The sequence below is a fragment of the Protopterus annectens genome, chromosome 5.part0 (genome assembly GCF_019279795.1).
Source record: "Protopterus annectens isolate FY-2018-M chromosome 5.part0, PAN1.0, whole genome shotgun sequence".
NCBI lineage: Eukaryota > Metazoa > Chordata > Ceratodontiformes > Protopteridae > Protopterus > Protopterus annectens.
In genome coordinates, this window is record NC_056735.1 from 1,389,414,299 (window position 1) to 1,389,432,643 (window position 18,345).

The window sequence follows — 18,345 nt, forward strand, 5'->3', positions numbered from 1 at the left end:
TGAAATTGGGAACATAACCACAACATACATGTCCACATGCACCATTGATGGGTTTGAGAGACCCAAACAACATACGTCTGGCATGGATAGGTATCCCCCCCCCACAGCCAAACATGTCTGGCCTACAATACACTACCAACCTTAGCAGATCCCATAACCAGGACCCTACACGATAAGGGCAGTACATGTTAACAGTACTTCATCCCACCTGTAGGATGTCAGGCTGGCATTACTAACATATCATGGAGTACAGTCAAGTGAAGTGTCATGCTTGGGGGAACCCCCTGGGCAGGCACAGTAAGTAGCTGGAATCCCTCATATGATCCAAGAGGCCTCCACCTGACAATGAATTCACAATGTTGGCAAGGATGACCACATATCCACCATGTCAGCTGGGAACTACCACCCAGTAGCCTGATGAGCCTGGTCTGCAGAGACATGGAACATATCAACAATGAACCCATGGCCAATGTCACTGATAATCTTAACACCCAGGATCCCACCAATGTTGGACTTGTCAAAGGCAGAGAATACAACCTGAACCTGGTATACCTCCTTGACGCAATTATGACAGGTGTAGATGAGGGTTAGGAGGTGCACACAGCCTATGTAGATCATAGCAGGCTTTTGTAAATCATCCCACATGTAGGAATGTGTGTAGATGTTAAGGGATCTACCTCCATTCACAGAATATGTTTCCCCCAGGACTGCTTGGCAAATCCCAAAATTCCACAGGTGCCATCCCATGGACATACAGTCCTCCACAGGTCATAGATGTGTTAATGCCCTCCTCCACACTGGAGAGGTGTGCAGTAATACTGGGGTTGCTATAACTCACTGGGTGTGGCTGTTGTGGACACATCCACCACCATTGCAGTTATTGTGGTGTCTATCCCCCACATAGCTGTCTGTAATACTATACAGTGTATGTTATCAGGTTGATAGTTGTTGTTTACACCATACACAGTAAGCAGAGTGCTTCACACCATCCTAAGGATATAGTTATGCCACCGGCATTGGTACACCCATGTTACTGAGGTGAGGATCGCAGTAGAGTGGGGAAAGGGACATACACCCTGCTGTTAGCATGTTCAATGTCATCCAAATTGCAGACTGCATATATACCAATGTGTGGTTGTGCCTATCCTGCCTTGGTGGGATTACATGGGCAACAGATGTGTTACCTGCACGGGGACATACCTCCATGTGTACAGTCTTGTATCTGTACTGCATCCAAACCAAAGGCTCTGTGTTTTGTACCTAGCCATGTCATGTGTACCACCCTCTATGCTTATTGGTGTCCACTGTAGAAGGCCTGCTGACACCACTACACACATCAGCCATGTGGCACATGGACAACCACAACACAATGTGGCTGGATGGAAGTGATGGATGAGTGGATGGGAAATAGGAAAAACACCCCGGGGATCACTTCTGTGTCCCTGCTCGACAGTGGCACAGGAAAATAATGTGCTTGGGTGGTGTAAGCCAGGGAACCTTGTTGGCTAGGCTTACGTAGGCCCTTGGGCCAATAGCCTAGTACCTACCTATGAACCTATGAAACAATCAGAATAGATAATGGTGAAAACAATACAACATTGTTAATTACAGCTATAATGCATCATGGCTGCACAGCTACACCTTCCAAGATATTAGCATTTCACTTTACTGATGACAACATGCTACACAACATTTCATTGCTACACTATTGTACAGTCACCCTGTGCATCAGCACCATGTTAGCCTGTCCCTGCATCGATGTTATGGATGACAAGATGCGGCACAGATATCATCATATACACAGGGTGTGTTGTTGGTTTGCCAGAGGCCTAGGCTGAGCCATACAAGTGACAACATGTGTGTGTGTGTGTGTGTGTGGGGGGGCTGAGTAGTGTTATGGGCCAATGATGATGTGTGTGCAGGTATGTGGTTGCCCTAGGTTTGTTGCTTATGTGTGTGTGTCTGCATGCACACAGTTCCACCATGTGGCTGCCCTATACAGGGATTTCTGAGACAGACTCTACCTGGCAGGGTTTGCAGTTCGCCATCTCTGGCCATGGACACGGGACCTGTGCCTGGCAGGGGTGCCACAGGCTGTATCAGGTACAAAGCCAGACTGGGTACTGTCCCCCGAGGTTGACAAATGTCCAATGGATCCAGGTCCCTCCTGGGACTGGCCAGGGCCATGTGCATGTGGTCTGCTATGGCGGTCTGTGGACAGCACCCCCCCCAGTGCTGGGGCTGGTACTGCCACTGCAGGTGCGGTTGTGACTGATGGGATGTGTACGGTGACCTCCAGCTGCTGATGTTGCTGGCATACGTCCATGTGGCCGTCGCAACCATCCCACCCTGTCCTGATGCATGGACATGACATTGTTGATGAGAGCCAATGTCTCACACCACCATCTATCCATGAACTCGGTGTAATTATGAATGCCACCTGCTAGGTCACGGATGCTGTCATTTACAGAGGTGTGATGAGCCCTCTGTGCTCTTAGACCCTGTCTGGTGTACCGTTCCATTTGTGCCTGTGCCTCCATGACAGCCTGGAACATAGGTTCATAGGTTCATACTAGGCTATCTGCCCTAGGGCATTTATAAGCCTAGCCAGAGTGTGTTTGGCTTTCGCCACCCATTTTAAATTAATTTTGTTATGCCCTTTTTCGAAGTTAGTATACTGTGCCTCTGTCTAACAGTGACACAGAAGTGATACCCGGGGTAAACCTACGATCTCCCATCCACTCATCAAGATTCTTCTTGAAAAGAGTCAATGAGGGACTCTGCCTAACCTGGACTGGGATTTTATACCAGAGTGAAGGGAGCCTCTGGGTTATGAATCTGTCCCTCCAGCATGTCCTATTTATTTCAGTGCTGAGGTTCAAGTCTCTCGAGCGTGTAGCTCGATGGGATTTGGATTTTCTGAGGTGCAGCATTTCCATTAATTCCGGGTTGGACATGGCTTCATACGTCAGGCACAGATCGCCTCTGAGCAGGCGGTATAAAATGTACAGATTTCTTGCATTGGCCAGGAATCGAACCCAGGTTAACTGCTTGGAAGGCAGCTATGCTCACCACTATACCACCAATGCTATTGTGCGTGTGGTAGATACAGATGTGACACGTCTGCCAGGGGCATGATGACCAGCAGTGCTCTGACAAGCACCCATGAACATCTGCCTATGTGGTACCCCATCGGACATCTGGCAGTGGCTGCTGTGTCCTGACACATGGGCCATAGATACCACACTGCCCTGGCCAATGCCAGCCATAGACTGTCCCTCAGCTAAGGCCAATGGTGATGAGGTATGTAGAGGCAGTGTGACTGTATGTGTGGATGGGGTGGATACTTGTGGGATATCAGTTGGTGGCGCAGCGGCAGCCCCTGATGACCCTGACTGTGCCTCAACACACCTATCCTCATGGTCACTGACTGTATCAGTGACATCAGATTTCCTGCGGGAGGGACCCAGCCCCACCTTACCACCTGTGAGGGGAAAACAGGGAACAGACTGTAAGACCTGTACATCACCTCTAAACAGTACATATATACACACACACACACACACACACACACACACACACACACACACACACACACACACACACACACACACACACACACAAACACACACACACACACATGTGTGCAGGCATGGCCACATACACAGACATACACACATGCAGTCGACATACATGACAACCCATAGACTCCACCAGACAGCATCTACAGACAACTCCAGCACCCCCATACCACACACAATAGCAAATGATGGTGCAGTACAGTATCACACACAAACCTGTAATTACACACATGTCAGCATGCAGGACATGTGGTGCTCATCAGCATGCAGTGCAACTGTAGTCAATCCCCGTTACCAACATTATACATGGTTGTGATGCATGGCTTCTGTTAGTAGGTGATGGCCCTCTTCCTGGAACACACTGCGCCCATGTCCACAGCATTGCTGTGCATCTGTTCAGCACCCTGGCATGTACTGTGCACCATACCTCACAGATGTACACACCATTGCAGGATATGTATCTGTGTGTCAGTTATGTTTCCTGTGCTGCTCTCAGCCTCTGTGTGTTTCTGGATTATATGTGGATACGTGTTTTGTGAATGCCTGATGTGTATTCACAGATGTCATCATCAGTGGTGCATGTATGAGTGATAGAATACCATTAGACCGACCACAGACACAATGTACTGTACCTATGGTGAGTGTAGAGACCATTATTGACATGGCACTCTCTTCCATGACATGCCATGGTGCAACACTACTGCATATGGCAACAATACACATTCCTGATATGTGACATATGACCTAGGCAGTCAATTGCATTACAAGCGATATGTGTCAGTTGTGCAGATGCTGATTGGGATGCATACCATTTGTGGGTGCATATGTGTGCATACACATATCATGATGGTGTGTAGCAATAACTGCTATGTGTACTACTGTGGTCACAATACCTGGCAGGGGTATAGTAGCGTGGGTCATCAAAATGAGCCAGTAGTTGGTCCGTCAGGCCTGCAAATGTTCCCCAAACCTGCATGTTTGCATGCTAAACATGTGCACAGCCCTTGGAGGTCATACAGTACCATCACTAGTGCCGTGGAGTCAGGGTTATGTCTGCCACACTTCATGACCTTGACTGTGTGCAGATACAGCCATTCTCAGTTGGTTTGTCTCTCCCCTCCAGTGCATTGCTGTATTTCAGGATGACACACCCTCACCATCTCCTGCTACATTGCAAATGCTCGACATCTGTGACCTACACATGTGTGTCATATTGCAGTATCCCAAACTAGGAACACCATGTATACTGGCATATTCCCTGCCAATGCAGGGCAAACATGCAGGTGTACAGTGGCATCAGCATTGTACAGATGGGGCTGTCATTCCTGGGTTGGGGTGAGGTGTGTATTGTGCAGCACATTCATCATAACTGCAACTTCCTGGACTTCCCCAACATGGTGCTGGTACATCAGAACACATTGCAACACATGGCTTTGGCAATGTCCCACCATTATGCAGGTCATATCTGTATTGAGCCCCGGATGATTTTGCCTTTGGTACACATAGGTTCATAGGTGAGTACTGGTCTATTGGTCCTGGGTCCTACATAAGCCTAGCCACAGGGGTTCCCAGGCATGCACCACCCAATAATGTTTTTCCCCTGTGCCACTGTCAGGCTGTGGCACAGACGTACTACCCAGGGTGAATTCCCCATTTCCTATCCAGTTGTCAAGTGTTTTTGTAAAGAGGGCCAATGAGTAGCATTGCCTGACATGAATGGGTAGTCTGTTCCAGAGTGTGGGAATTCCCCAGGACATGGCCCTATACCTCCAGTATGTTCTGTGTAATGTTTTGATGAGGTTTAGGACCCTGGAGCATGTGTTTGCAGAGGGAGTGGGATTTCTTTATGTGTAGCATGTTCAACTGATCTGTGTATGACATAGCTGTGTATGTTATGCAGATATCAGCTGTGCCTGGGTAATGTGCACTGGAGTGTAGCCACAGTTATCTGAGATGGTCTGTGTATTGCAAGTGTTTGTGGCTGGTAATCCCATTAGTGAGGTGTGTGCTCTGTCAGTGAACATGTACAGCATGCATTATGGGTAGGTATGTTAGATGTGTACATGGCCTACACCTTAGCTATGACATGCACAGTGCATTGCCAAGCATAACCTTAAACCATACTCACCGGCATCCGGCCGCTGCCTTGCTGGTATCCCAGAGGTACCTACATTGAGATGAGATAGAGTTGATGTCAGTGGCCACAGCTGTGGCATTGCTACAGGGTGGGTGCAATATTACAGTAAAACAACAGCTGAAGTCCACAGTACTACAGATTATGCACAACTGATTATCAGTGCTACACAGCAACAGACTCCAAATCTCACATATGCATGATCTACCTGTACAGATGCATACACAACAATGGTCTACTGATATGCCCTGGAACCTTACCTGCATGCTCCATGTCTGGTGTGTGGGTAGCACTCACCTCCATGACTGTATATGTCTGTAGCTCTTGTGGGTGGGCAGGTGCCACCAGGCTCATGAGCAGCTCCTCCACTCTGGTGAGGGGGAATGGATGTTATAGCCCCCCACTGTTACAAGGTGGTCACCCCGCATGGCAGCGGCATGGCGAAATATGTGGTGGATCAGGTCACTACAATGATGGCGGACCTGCTCATATGTACGGTTGTGCATGCCCACCTCATTCATCCTGCGGACCACATCATTCCACATGGCGGTGTGCTCATGCTGGTCATGGCTTGTCCTTGAGAACAGCAGCTGGTAGTGATGGATGATGCTGGTGAGTATTATGTCATCCTCAGTGGCACTGTATGCTGGATTCCTTGGGTGTGCCATCATCCCCAAAAGACATAAAGATGGAAATATGTCTGAGCAACTCATATGGCACGTTTACCATAATACAATACACATATCAGTCTCCCGCCACCATATCAGCTCCAACTTAATGTTCATGCAATGCAAGTGATATGTCTCCGGTTTATCTACCATTGGGACATATATTGTATTGTATAACACTTTCTGCTATATGTTTATAGACATGCTCCCTGTGGGGACATTAGAGTTGCTGGGCTGTTACAGAGTATTTCACCTGCATGCCATTGTCACTGCCACTATGTTTCCACATATGCATGTGGTATGCTTGCTATGTGATTGCTACACATCTGCCATTGTGTGTTATTAGGCTATCTATGCATGCTGTTGGACATGTTCTGGGATTGTGTGGGCTATTACAACCCACATATGTTCCATGACAGTGACACAACAGTATGTGTAGGGGCTATTTGCCAGCAGGAACACCACTCCCACCTAATGTGGACATGTTACCAGTCCACATCACATCCGTGACCCACCATGGAACCTCATTATCTACTGTTCCGTCACTACCTTCATGTGGAATCACCTCAGGGGATGGTGTCTCCCCCCCCCCCCCATGGAGCACACACAGACATATGTCTGTCACCCACAGTTAGGTCCAGGGTCTGGTGCATAGGGAGCTCCACAGAGACATGGGGTATGTGCTACATCACCTGGAGGCATGCAGTACACATACACAAGGTTAGACATGCATGTACCTCCTGCTCAGCTTGCAGCCCAGGCACCTTTATGACCATGTAGATGCTGTTGTGACTGTCCATGGGTGGGCACCATGTTCCCTTTGTTCCCATATGGGGGCTAAATGGCCTCCACATTCCAAATGAAACTACCCATCCACAGTGTTTAACCACCACATATATCATATACCTATACATGTCAGTATTATGTATATGTGTGTATGTATCTGTTTGTATATATATATATATATATATATATATATATATATATATGTAGACATACACACACACACCCACACACACACACACACACATATATATATATATATATATATATATATATATATATATATATATATATGTGCATATATGTGTAGATATCATTATGTGTTGTTTATATACCTATATATATGTATAACTGTCTGAGGTTCTGTAGACATACACAGCTGTGAATATATATCACACATATATTTATTTGTATGTGGGGTGCATGCAAACATCTGGTCCACACTCTTGTGCCTCTCTTTACTTCACAGCTGAACTGTTCTGCCTTGCTGCAACACAGTCAGGTGTCACATGTGAACACAGACTAACATTAGGGGTTATATATGGTGACAGATTTTAGATAAGCATATTATACTGCTATAGCAGTTGGGCATGCTATGCTACACTTTAACATGACTGTCCTGCAGGTGGTGTGGTCTCACACCCATGTGTCTATCATGGCAGTATTAATACCACCACCATCCTTTGGCCACAGTAATATACAGAACACAGATATCATGGGTTCATCTTTGCCATTCACTGCTGATCTGCACAGTTGACAGGTATGTCCCACTGCCCACATGGACAGACACTATTGTCCAGAGCAGTTGTTGAGCAGAACATCATTACAGGAACAAGTACTGATGGCACATATAAATCATTTCACATTATATATCCTATTATTCTATGCCATATACTACATGCAAGTAAATACATATCTGTTTCACATACCTTTTATGTTTTTTCTACAGTAACAAATCCCTGAGCTTTGTTACTTTTATTAAATTTATGTTTTTTTTTCTTTCTCTTTCTCTCTCTCTCTCTCATTCTCTCCAGTAGAGTGATTGAGCTGGTTTGAATAGATTGCAGCATGCTTTTGTAGATATTGCATATGATCAGGTGATGGCCTCTGCACCAGTCAGTGTCCACCAATTGCTAACTGCATGCAGCCTGCGCTGTAGTACTTCAGATAGCCACTGTCATGGCAACCCAGTACTATAAATTGCTGACATCTGTGGGCGTTGTCCCTTCACCTTTCCAGTATGGAGGACATCCTTCCTGTATGTGGACATCAGTTTTACAGACAGCAGGTAGCAATACCTCCTAAAGCAGAACCTGCAGACACAGGCCAAATACACATTTGGGTAAGGTTCCAGACCTACAGACGTGAGTAGTGTTGTTGTGTGCATTGTATCTTGCTGGTCTTACAGGGTTTCTATGTACATGGTACTTTTGCATGGAATGTTGTCTGTCTGCATAGCTCTCAACTGTGGGCCTATCCATATGATACCAAGAGGACTGGCTGTTAGGTTTTGTCTGTGCACCACACAGGTATTGTCCCAGATATATCAGTGGCTTTCTGTCGGTTGAGTGCTATCAGTACATGGCTACATCCATTTGTATTTCAATGTCATCTTCCTGCATAAGGGTATGCTGCAACAAATCCTGTAACACCAGCAATTTCCAGGGTGTGTAACAGCAATAATGCAAATATGGCCCTATGTTCCTGCCTCTGTCCTCCACATATATGCCAGTCTTTGTCCTGCTGTGATACAGAAAGGGGTTGTTAGGTAGTGGCCTATCATTATTTACTGCTAGCGTTACTGCTATCATCCCAGTCATGTCATGGACTCCCACAGCAACTGTTGGGCAAAGTCCATATATGTATGGGGGCAGAAGCTGGACAACACATATGTGCCCTTGTACATTCCAGAGGTCAGTCTGTGGTACACAGTGTTCCTTGCCCTTGTACAGCCTTTTATAGGGGGGTTCATTGCCATTAACCTAGGCTGTGACACCTTTTCAGGGATGTAACTGTTAAGACAAGGGTCATTCAGTGTAATAGTGAGATGTTAGGTTAAGCAATGTTATGTACGAGATACTGTGACATTTCCCCCTAGAGTTTGACTACAGGGTGTAATTGGAGGCTGCTGAACTACATCTGTAATTGTTGATTGTTACTTATCTTGAAGGCAAATCCTGTGTCTACTGTTGTACTAACTGAAGGCCTTGACCTGCACAGCATGGTATGGTATATATTCACATTGCTTGCATCTACTGTTTTGTGTGGGCCTTGCATTCATCACTGATCACATATTTCAAAGTTTATGTGGTGTAAGTACTGGCATACATTATTGTGTAGTACACAAATAAAGGTTTTCTGTGTATGCATACCTGTGTGTCGTGTCATGTCCTTTGAATTGTGGGTGGGTATATGTTTAATGTAAGTATTCTCATTTGTGGGAATGGTTGCCACACTACACATTTCACAGGTGGCAGTTACAGGGCTTGTGGCTGAGGGATATACTTTGCACCCACTACTTCCACACTACTTCTACATATGTATGGCTACTAATACCTTTTGTCTGTGTATATGCCTATGTACCTATATATATCTCATATAGCTATATATATATATATATATATATATATATATATTTATATATATATGTATCTATATATATGTGTGTGTGTATATATATATATATATATATATATATATATATATATATATATATATATATATATATACATACAAATGAACATATTTATGTATCTATATATACAATTGATGTTATATGATTATTTCTGAGTCATACATATATATATAGCTGTCTATCTGTCTACAGTTACAGATATATGTCTGTCCATATGTGCATCTTCGGCTCATATTTTGGCCTGTACCGCGTTCTCTTGGCAACTGACATGGATGATCGCAGCATTGAAGTCAGTAACTAGTGCCGACACTTTTGTGTTTCAGACTTCATCTCCTTCTACATGTGTTCTAATACATATAACTGTGTAACTAGCAACATTTCAAGTGTATTAGAGCAATAGTTGACATATATCCCTATTTGTACCCACATTTTGGCATACTTTGTCCAGAAATCTTGCATTAACAGGTTGTGTGGTATGATATTACTACATTTCCTGTACTGTTGACTGATTGTGCTGGATGATATGTTTGTGAAAACATCAGGGTTATGTATATCTGCCATGGTTTAGTGGTAAATTACTTTGTGTATGTAGTGCAGGGTCCTGAGTTTGAGCTTTGAAGAGGCAGTTTATTTTGTTGCTGGGCAGAACATGGGGCATTGGATACAGAGTGAATAAGGCACTTTAAAGCAGCTGTAAGCGGGTTTGCATGGGTTTGTGTGGTGCTAAGCACTCCTAACATCTCTTTACAGTTTCTTACACTCAGTTAGCTTCTAAATTGCTCAACCTGTGTAGGAATAGCTTACCCCTATGCAAACAGGTAGAAACTCGCTTACTGCTGCTTAAAAGTCCCTACTCCCACTTATCTCCATGCTAATTTCTTTAAAAGAAAAGAAAAAAAGGGTTGATAGGAAAGTGGTGAAAAAGGGGCACAAAGAGGGTATGACAGTAAGGAAAATAGCTAGGCATTTGCAGGAAGGGTGTAGGAAAGGACGATAGCTGCCCATTTCTTCTACGGCAATAGCTGTGCATATACACTGAATTTGGAGGAAGATTTGGACCCTAAAACCCCTGGGAGATGGGTGAGGACAACATAAATTCATTGTGATGCCAATTAGACCAGACACGTTGGACAGCTATATATGGGGCGAGATTTTTTTGTGGGAATAGATTGACTTTTTTTTCAGGTGAGAGTGGGATGTTGGGAAGAGGTAGTAGGTATATTTGGGGAGGTAGGTTGGGTATGTTAACAGACAAGACAAACAAGACGCATACAGGGGCGGTATATGACATATGTGGGGGTAAACACCTTGGATGGGGATGGGTGTTTGGAAGTCACAAGCCCATGAGCCCCCAAGTGTAAACAGTGGGACTGAGGTCCCCACCCATGGGCAGTCACCACTGTACCTTCATGGCCCCAAAGGTGGCTGTGCTGGGGGCTGTTTAGGAGGGGCAGGCTCACCCTCTCATTGCACCACTTGGCCCTCAAGCTGCCATAGCTGGTCTCGAAACTCCAGATCGAGCTCCCTATGCACTACGGCCTGGACATGTCGATGGGTGACAGGTTCCTCTGCATGCACACTCACAGAGGGGGATGAGCCCCATCCTCTGCAGTGGTTCCACCCAAAGGTGGCACAGGGCCAGCCGAGGAGGAGGTCCCAGGCTGGGCGTGCTGGTGCCCGGTGTCATGGCAAGCTGAGTTGGGACAGGTGGGTCCGCTGGGACCGGCCTTCCCATACGAGCTATGTTGTAGCAGGTTTATGACAGATATGGGTTAGTAATAATCAACAGCATTCAGAATTAGTTATAACAACATGCATAGGTATTCCCATTAAGCCAAAACACCAGATTTAAAACAGTTGCACAGCAAGCAATACACATGCATATATGGAACAACAGTGGGCATTACAACAGCATGCAGGTTTCATTGATGGCAACAGGCCACCAATATGGATGTATTTTAGCATGGTGCATGCATAGAAACAAATGTGAATATTTATAAACCATTGTGACATATGTCCCAACAAAAGTTAGGAGTGTACACATACTGATTGAGGTGTGTCATTGGGTTATTTTTGCACATATGGTAGGGGTAAGAGAGAGCGTTCAATTAACAACTAATATATCCTTGTAGTTTTCAAAACATTCTTAGTCACTGCAGTGATCTGTCCCTTACATGGATTATTACACTACCCAATGGCCTTACTTTGTATACTGGTATGTTTATAGATTATTATATATGTGAACTGTGTCTTACATACAGGCGTGACAAGATGCAGGTGTTAATTCAACATATGTTGAGAACTGCTCTCATACACTTTGGGTGAGGTGCTAGAATGACAGGTTTGTTTTCATATACATTCTCTGACTATGTACACTTTTGACTATCAGTACATTTCTTGGATCATCATACTGAGATTTCCAGGGAATGGGATACTAGGCTGGTGATGTGGGCCATTTATCTGGACATGCTGGACAGATTGGAACAGTTGTGGGGTATGAATATGCATACAACTTTCTATCTGAACATTTTAGCAAATTCTGTACAGCTGTTGGGTGTAATTATGCATACAGCTTTCTCTCTGAACATTGTAACAAAATCTGTACAGTTGTGGGGTATGATTATACATACAACTTACTAGCACTCCTGGGATTCAAACCCCTGCTGTGTGTGACAACAAAGTTATAGTTAACATCACAGTACACTGTGCCATCAGGGAATTGATTTGAAGCTTTCTACTGTTTTCTATCTAAGTCTCCCTCACTTGTACAATATGACTGACCTCTTGCCCCTTCCGACATTGTTATATAGAACTTCATACACATTTTATCTGCATACCACAGTGTGGGTAACACTGCTTAATACAACAGTACTATTTATAGTATGCAACAGTTCAACAACATATGAAAGAAGAGTAAACAGAAGCACTCCAGGGGTTATACTTTTATTCACAGAATATTACACATTTATTTCTACTGGTACGACACTTTCTAAGGCTCTTATATTTATTTGTTATGACAGTACATGCAGACAAATAATAACCTGCCTCGCAACGCAGCCTTTGCAACCTAGCATCATGGGCTTGCTGGTTTGCAGCCCGCTCATCTGCAGCTGTCAGAGAAATACAGTGATATTTAGCCATACCTATCCATAGTATACACAAGCTAGGCAATTATTAACTACTTAGTAGAATGAGTACTTACTCAGTACTGGGGCATTAGGCATCTGCCGAGACTCCTGGATCCACTGTTCTAGTACATCCCCCCATCACCGCTTCAAGTCAGCATGGTGGTGCCTGACCTGCTCAGCAGATCGGGGGATACCTGTGGCACTGGTGAGGTCATGGGCGAGATTGTCCCAGGCCTCCGTTTTATACTGCGAGCCCTGGTACTGACCCTGCAGTAGTCTGTGCTCATAGTGTTTTACCAGGAGCCATACCATGAATTTTGACTCCTGGATGCCCCAGCGCTGCGCTCTAAATCGAGTGCCTTCACCCACACCAGCCATTCTGCCTGCAGTAGGAAGCTACAACCAGTTATGGGAAGTATTCCCGCTTGTGGGGTTTAAATACGGCCAATTTCCCACACTTTCCTGTGATTGGTCAGGTTTGAAAAGGCTAAGCTATGGGCACACCTGCTTACCTTAGGTTGGCATTGCTTAAAGAGCTATACCAGTAGGCAGATTGAATTGGCTCCCTTACACATTGCTTACACTTACTAAGTTGAGCTGTGCTGCTGTTAGCATTGCTTAAAAATTAATTAGCACTACATCTGCCTTTTGGCAGTGATTTATTCTTCATTACAGGTTATATATGTGTCTGGTATCTGTGATTCATTTGTACATACACTGTATGGGGACCTGGGGACTTCTACACTTTATTAAAATAACACCTCAAATCTATGCTTACTGCAGTACTCCAGTTCACATATTTATGTTCTGTGGCAGGTTATACAACATAACACTGTACATAGATTCAGTTCACATGTTTGGTTTGATTTTCCTGTGGTGAGGATTAGTTTTTGATACTTTATTTATATGTATTGCTATGATGGCTTAGTGGTTAACTACTGTGACTGTGGTATACAGGGTCCTGAGGAGCTGTTCATTTTGTTGCTGGGCAGAACAAGGGCCGTTGGGTACAGAGTGATTAAGGCACTTTAAAGCAGTTGTACGTGGATGTGCTCCGGTTTGCGCTGAGCTAAGCAGTGCTAACCTGCGGTTACAGTTTTTTACACTCAGCTTCTACTTTGCTCAATCTGTGTAGGCAATGCTTACCCCCACGCAAATGCACTTAAACATGCTTAGTAGTGCTTATATATGCTTACTACTGCTTATTTCCGCTTAAACCTGCTTACTAGTGCCTTATTCATTATGACACTTCACATGTGCATTTAATGCAGTACTCCAGTTCACATTTAAATGTTATTTAGCAGGTTATACAGCAACAAAATGTACAGGAATGTTCATATACAGATTTCACATGGAAAATGGTATGTGCTGCAGATGGTCTGACCACTACACTATTGCTGTGCTGCTTCATTTGCATATATCTTCCTTGTTATCCTTCTTCTTATTTTTATGTTTGTTCTGTTGCTGTTGTACACATGGGGGACTGTTGGTGGGGATATGTGGACACCTATGAGCGGTCACGCTCATTTATTTACACTTTCTGCTGTTTTTCTTTGAAAGGCTGTGTTTATTCTGAGAGCTCTGCTCTCAGACACGCCCCCTGTACTCGTCCACGCTCCATGTAGGATTAGGAGTTCAGGCAGCGCGCCTTCATTAATATGTATGGTGCGCTGCCGTCCTCCTCCTAAATGTCCGCTTCCGTGCAGGACTAGACAAGTCCTGTACAGAAGATTAGTAAATCCGGGGATCAGTGTTTGTAATTTTTTTAAGTGAAATCCATGGTAAATAGAAATTAATCATATTAGTTCATTAAAGGATCTTCTTTATAAGTAAATCCAGCATATTTTAACCATCCTATGACATTCCTAGTTGAAGCTGTTAATACGCCATTAGTATGTGTTCCAAATTTTGCCCATTTGCTCCACATTATAAAGGCGAGTGTTTCTCATTTTGGAGATGGAAGGTTGAGAGCTATGATCTAGTGATTAGTGCAGAGTATCAAGGCTGTGAGATACTTAAGATGCTCCCTTGGCTTGGGGTTTGATTCCTTTAGCCTCCATTTGTCTAGCCATGTGACTCTGAGTAAGTCAGTTACTCAGACAATATTCCTTAGTTGCTTCTTAAAAAAGATCAACCCCATTTGGGTCTGTGCTGTAAACTGGTTAGCAAACACAAATAAATATTTACAAGTAAAATAGTAAACAGCCAGAAAAATAATACTAAAAATAATAACTAGGAGCAAAATAAACTGATTTCACTGGGAGAACTTTGGACTGTCTTTGCCTATCTTTGGATTTATGCGACTTGCAATAGAAGTACTTTAGTTATTATTTTTAGTATTACAAATAAATATTTCACAGAACAGCAAATTTCAGTACACATTTTAACTGAATAAATGCATGGGCCACAAATTCCTAGATCAACATGCAGCAAAACTATGCCTGTAAAAGTCCATGCAATGCTAATAGTTATTGTATCCAGCATGTACATTTCTTTATTTGTGGAATTAATTGATGAGTATTAATTTTTATGTTATAATAAATAATTCAGCAAGAGCTGAAGCAAATGCATTACATTCTGTTGATACTAGCCCATCTGTGCACCACATACATAAACAGTAGCTAAAGAAGTCAAGATAGTTTAGGTAAAGCCTCATGAGCCACTATTTCTATGTCACTTGTGTATTCCTGACCCGTGATACATGCCTTACACTTTGTATATGGGTGGTAAGAGATCATCCTATAGTTTTTATTAGTTTATTTTTGAGGGATGGAATTGCTTCCTGACACTGCCCTTAGGTTAGTCAGTTGGTTGTGTGAACAAAACATCCATTTTACATGAATTAATTAATAAGTACCATTTTCTGCACTACTAGAATGTGTGGATATAATACAGGCAGTCTGAATGAAGCACACATGGTTCAGTTTAGGTTTTAATGAACTTGATTATTATAAATTTGCTGGGATGGAAAATTATATCATGCCACTAAAACTCTGACTCAGCCATTTTTTTTTTGGTGTAGCAGAGTTTTGCAGACTGTGGCATCCCCCCCACACACACACATTTGTATTAATGGCAGTCATGAAGTTAATTTATCTAATTACTATGTACAGCAGTAATAGTTCATCACAGAGAACCATAATAGGCTGTTTCATCCACTGTTACTTCATTTTCAGATTACTGGCATTCCAGAGCTATAAAGTCAGTCTTTTTGCAATCTACAGATGTGTTTTAGACTTGTTGCACGTCTGTATAAAATCTGTGGAAAGTCATAAATAAAGCAATAGAACCTCTATAGTGAGCCAATATAGTTCATTTGTATAAAATATTTTGTTTCTAACTTCTGTTAGAAAGTGACAACTATACAGTGTACATGTGTCTAGAAGAAAGTCTCAATACTGTTTGGACTAATTAATACCTTACTGATGAAAGGTTAACAAATAATATTCTTTTTTTATGGTTTTGTGGTAGGGCAGAGCATAAAGAAGAATCACTAAATAAAATGCCAGGAATGTAGAGCATGAAATCCAAATTTTATTGCAGGTAGTCAGGCTAGAAAAGAGAAAAGACAGTTTTGCTGAGTATAAACACAGCTTCATCAGTTCAAGCTTCATTAACTTAATTTCAATGTTGACTTTATGTTACTTTCAAATCACATGAGAAAAGCAGTCCAGAAAGTGCAGGTTCTCTGCGGTGGGTAAATATACCTCCCCTGCTAAAAGTGCTAGTTTCTCATTACTGGTACTCCCATGACATCTTCTGAATTTATATGTAAACATTGTACCGCCTACATTTCAGAAATGACAGCAGCATTCCAACTATAAATTTACATGAGCCCTGGACAGTGCTGTTTACTTTGTGTCATATTTATTTAGACTATCTGATTAAGATGAAATCTGTTCTGTTTGTTCTAATATGTATAAAGTGATTTCATGAAAGGAATTTGTATGTACATAAAGCAAACACATCCAAGGCTTGCAGTCTGAGGTGTGCAGACAAGGAGAAACCCACAGCCTGCTACTATCGTAACAAAGCTCCGTAAAGGCATGTATGTCTGCTGTTGCTGTACTCAGCAATAGCCTAAGCATCATGTATGTTGATATTGTGTGTTTTAATTTCTGAGGTCAGTTTTGGACATAAGCTTTTAGCGGGGCACTTTTTTAATACATATTTGAGTTTGCATGTGTGTGTGTTTATGTGCAAATTCACATTTGTCCGTGCTCACATGTGTGTGCTATGATAATCATAAGCTTTAAAATGGAAGGTTGTTTGCCATGGAGAAAAAAGTAAAACAGTAGGGAGATGGTAATTCGTTTTTATGTGAGGTATTATTCAATACAAACAATGTTTTCAGAAAGTAACAGAGGTTTTAACCTTCTGTCTTTCTACTTTATCTTTGCATTATTTTCCTCACTACACGGTCTATATATCTCCCTCATATTATTGCTGTGAACTGCGTAATCTGTCTTGTCATCATTTGAATTACATTCTAATCATTCAGAAGTAGCTGACTTAAGATATCCTCGATGACCTGAATTCCTTACTAAGGTCAGAATTCTCTTAGTAACCCATATTCAAGACAAATATCTCAAAACCTCATTACTTTTGTTAAAAAATGTTATAAAATGGGCACCCGACCAAGGGGCTTATTGGAAAAACATATCATGTGAGCATGAATTACACTTGTTCATCCTGGACATAAATAGGTAATTAATTAATTAAGTAAATAAATAAATGAATGCATGAAGGAATAGATTAATTAGTTTAGTACCAGAAATATATTATATTACTGTCCCTATGAACATAGAGTTCAACAAGGCTTTGGCATCGACTCTGAGTAAAAAAATTCTTTAGCCCTGCCCTAACATTACAACTAAATAGAAAAAATATTATTGATTGTTAAACTTTTCTCATACATACATACACCATAGACACGTACATACAAATGAAGCTTGAATGCTACAAACATTCTTTATTGCACGTACTTTGCAAATGCTTAGTGCTTTTATCTAGTAGCTTAAGAATTTAATTAATTACACAGTTTCTGATAATGTTAAGTTCCTGGATGAAAGCACCAGCCAAGTATACTGTGTGTGTGTGTGCAATGCCTCTTTTCAATGTCAGAAGTCTACACAAGTTGTCAAGCTTGAGGCGCGCCTGCATTTGGAAGGCATTGCATATCTATGCAATTACTGAAATATGGTTTAAACACCCAGAAAACACTCGTTCCATACTTGAGTTTAATGTTTACCATGCCTTCAGACCCAATGGCAAACTATTTTGGTGTCTGCATATCACCTCTGGAAAGATTTCCAGAAACCCCCAAATGGAACTTATCAAATTCCAAACCACACTAAAGAAAAATCAACTATCGGCTTATTTCCTGTTACAGGACCCCTTCCGTGACCATGGTAGT

General features: G+C 42.7%; 1 non-coding gene and 1 pseudogene across 1 annotated transcript; both read right to left on the reverse strand.

Annotated features, from left to right (window-relative positions):
- LOC122802380 overlaps positions 1 to 18,345 on the reverse strand; it is a 67,872-nt pseudogene that overhangs the window by 23,340 nt on the left and 26,187 nt on the right.
- Positions 3,018 to 3,089, reverse strand: TRNAG-UCC. Its single transcript has one exon. It is a non-coding gene; the product is annotated as a tRNA-Gly (tRNA).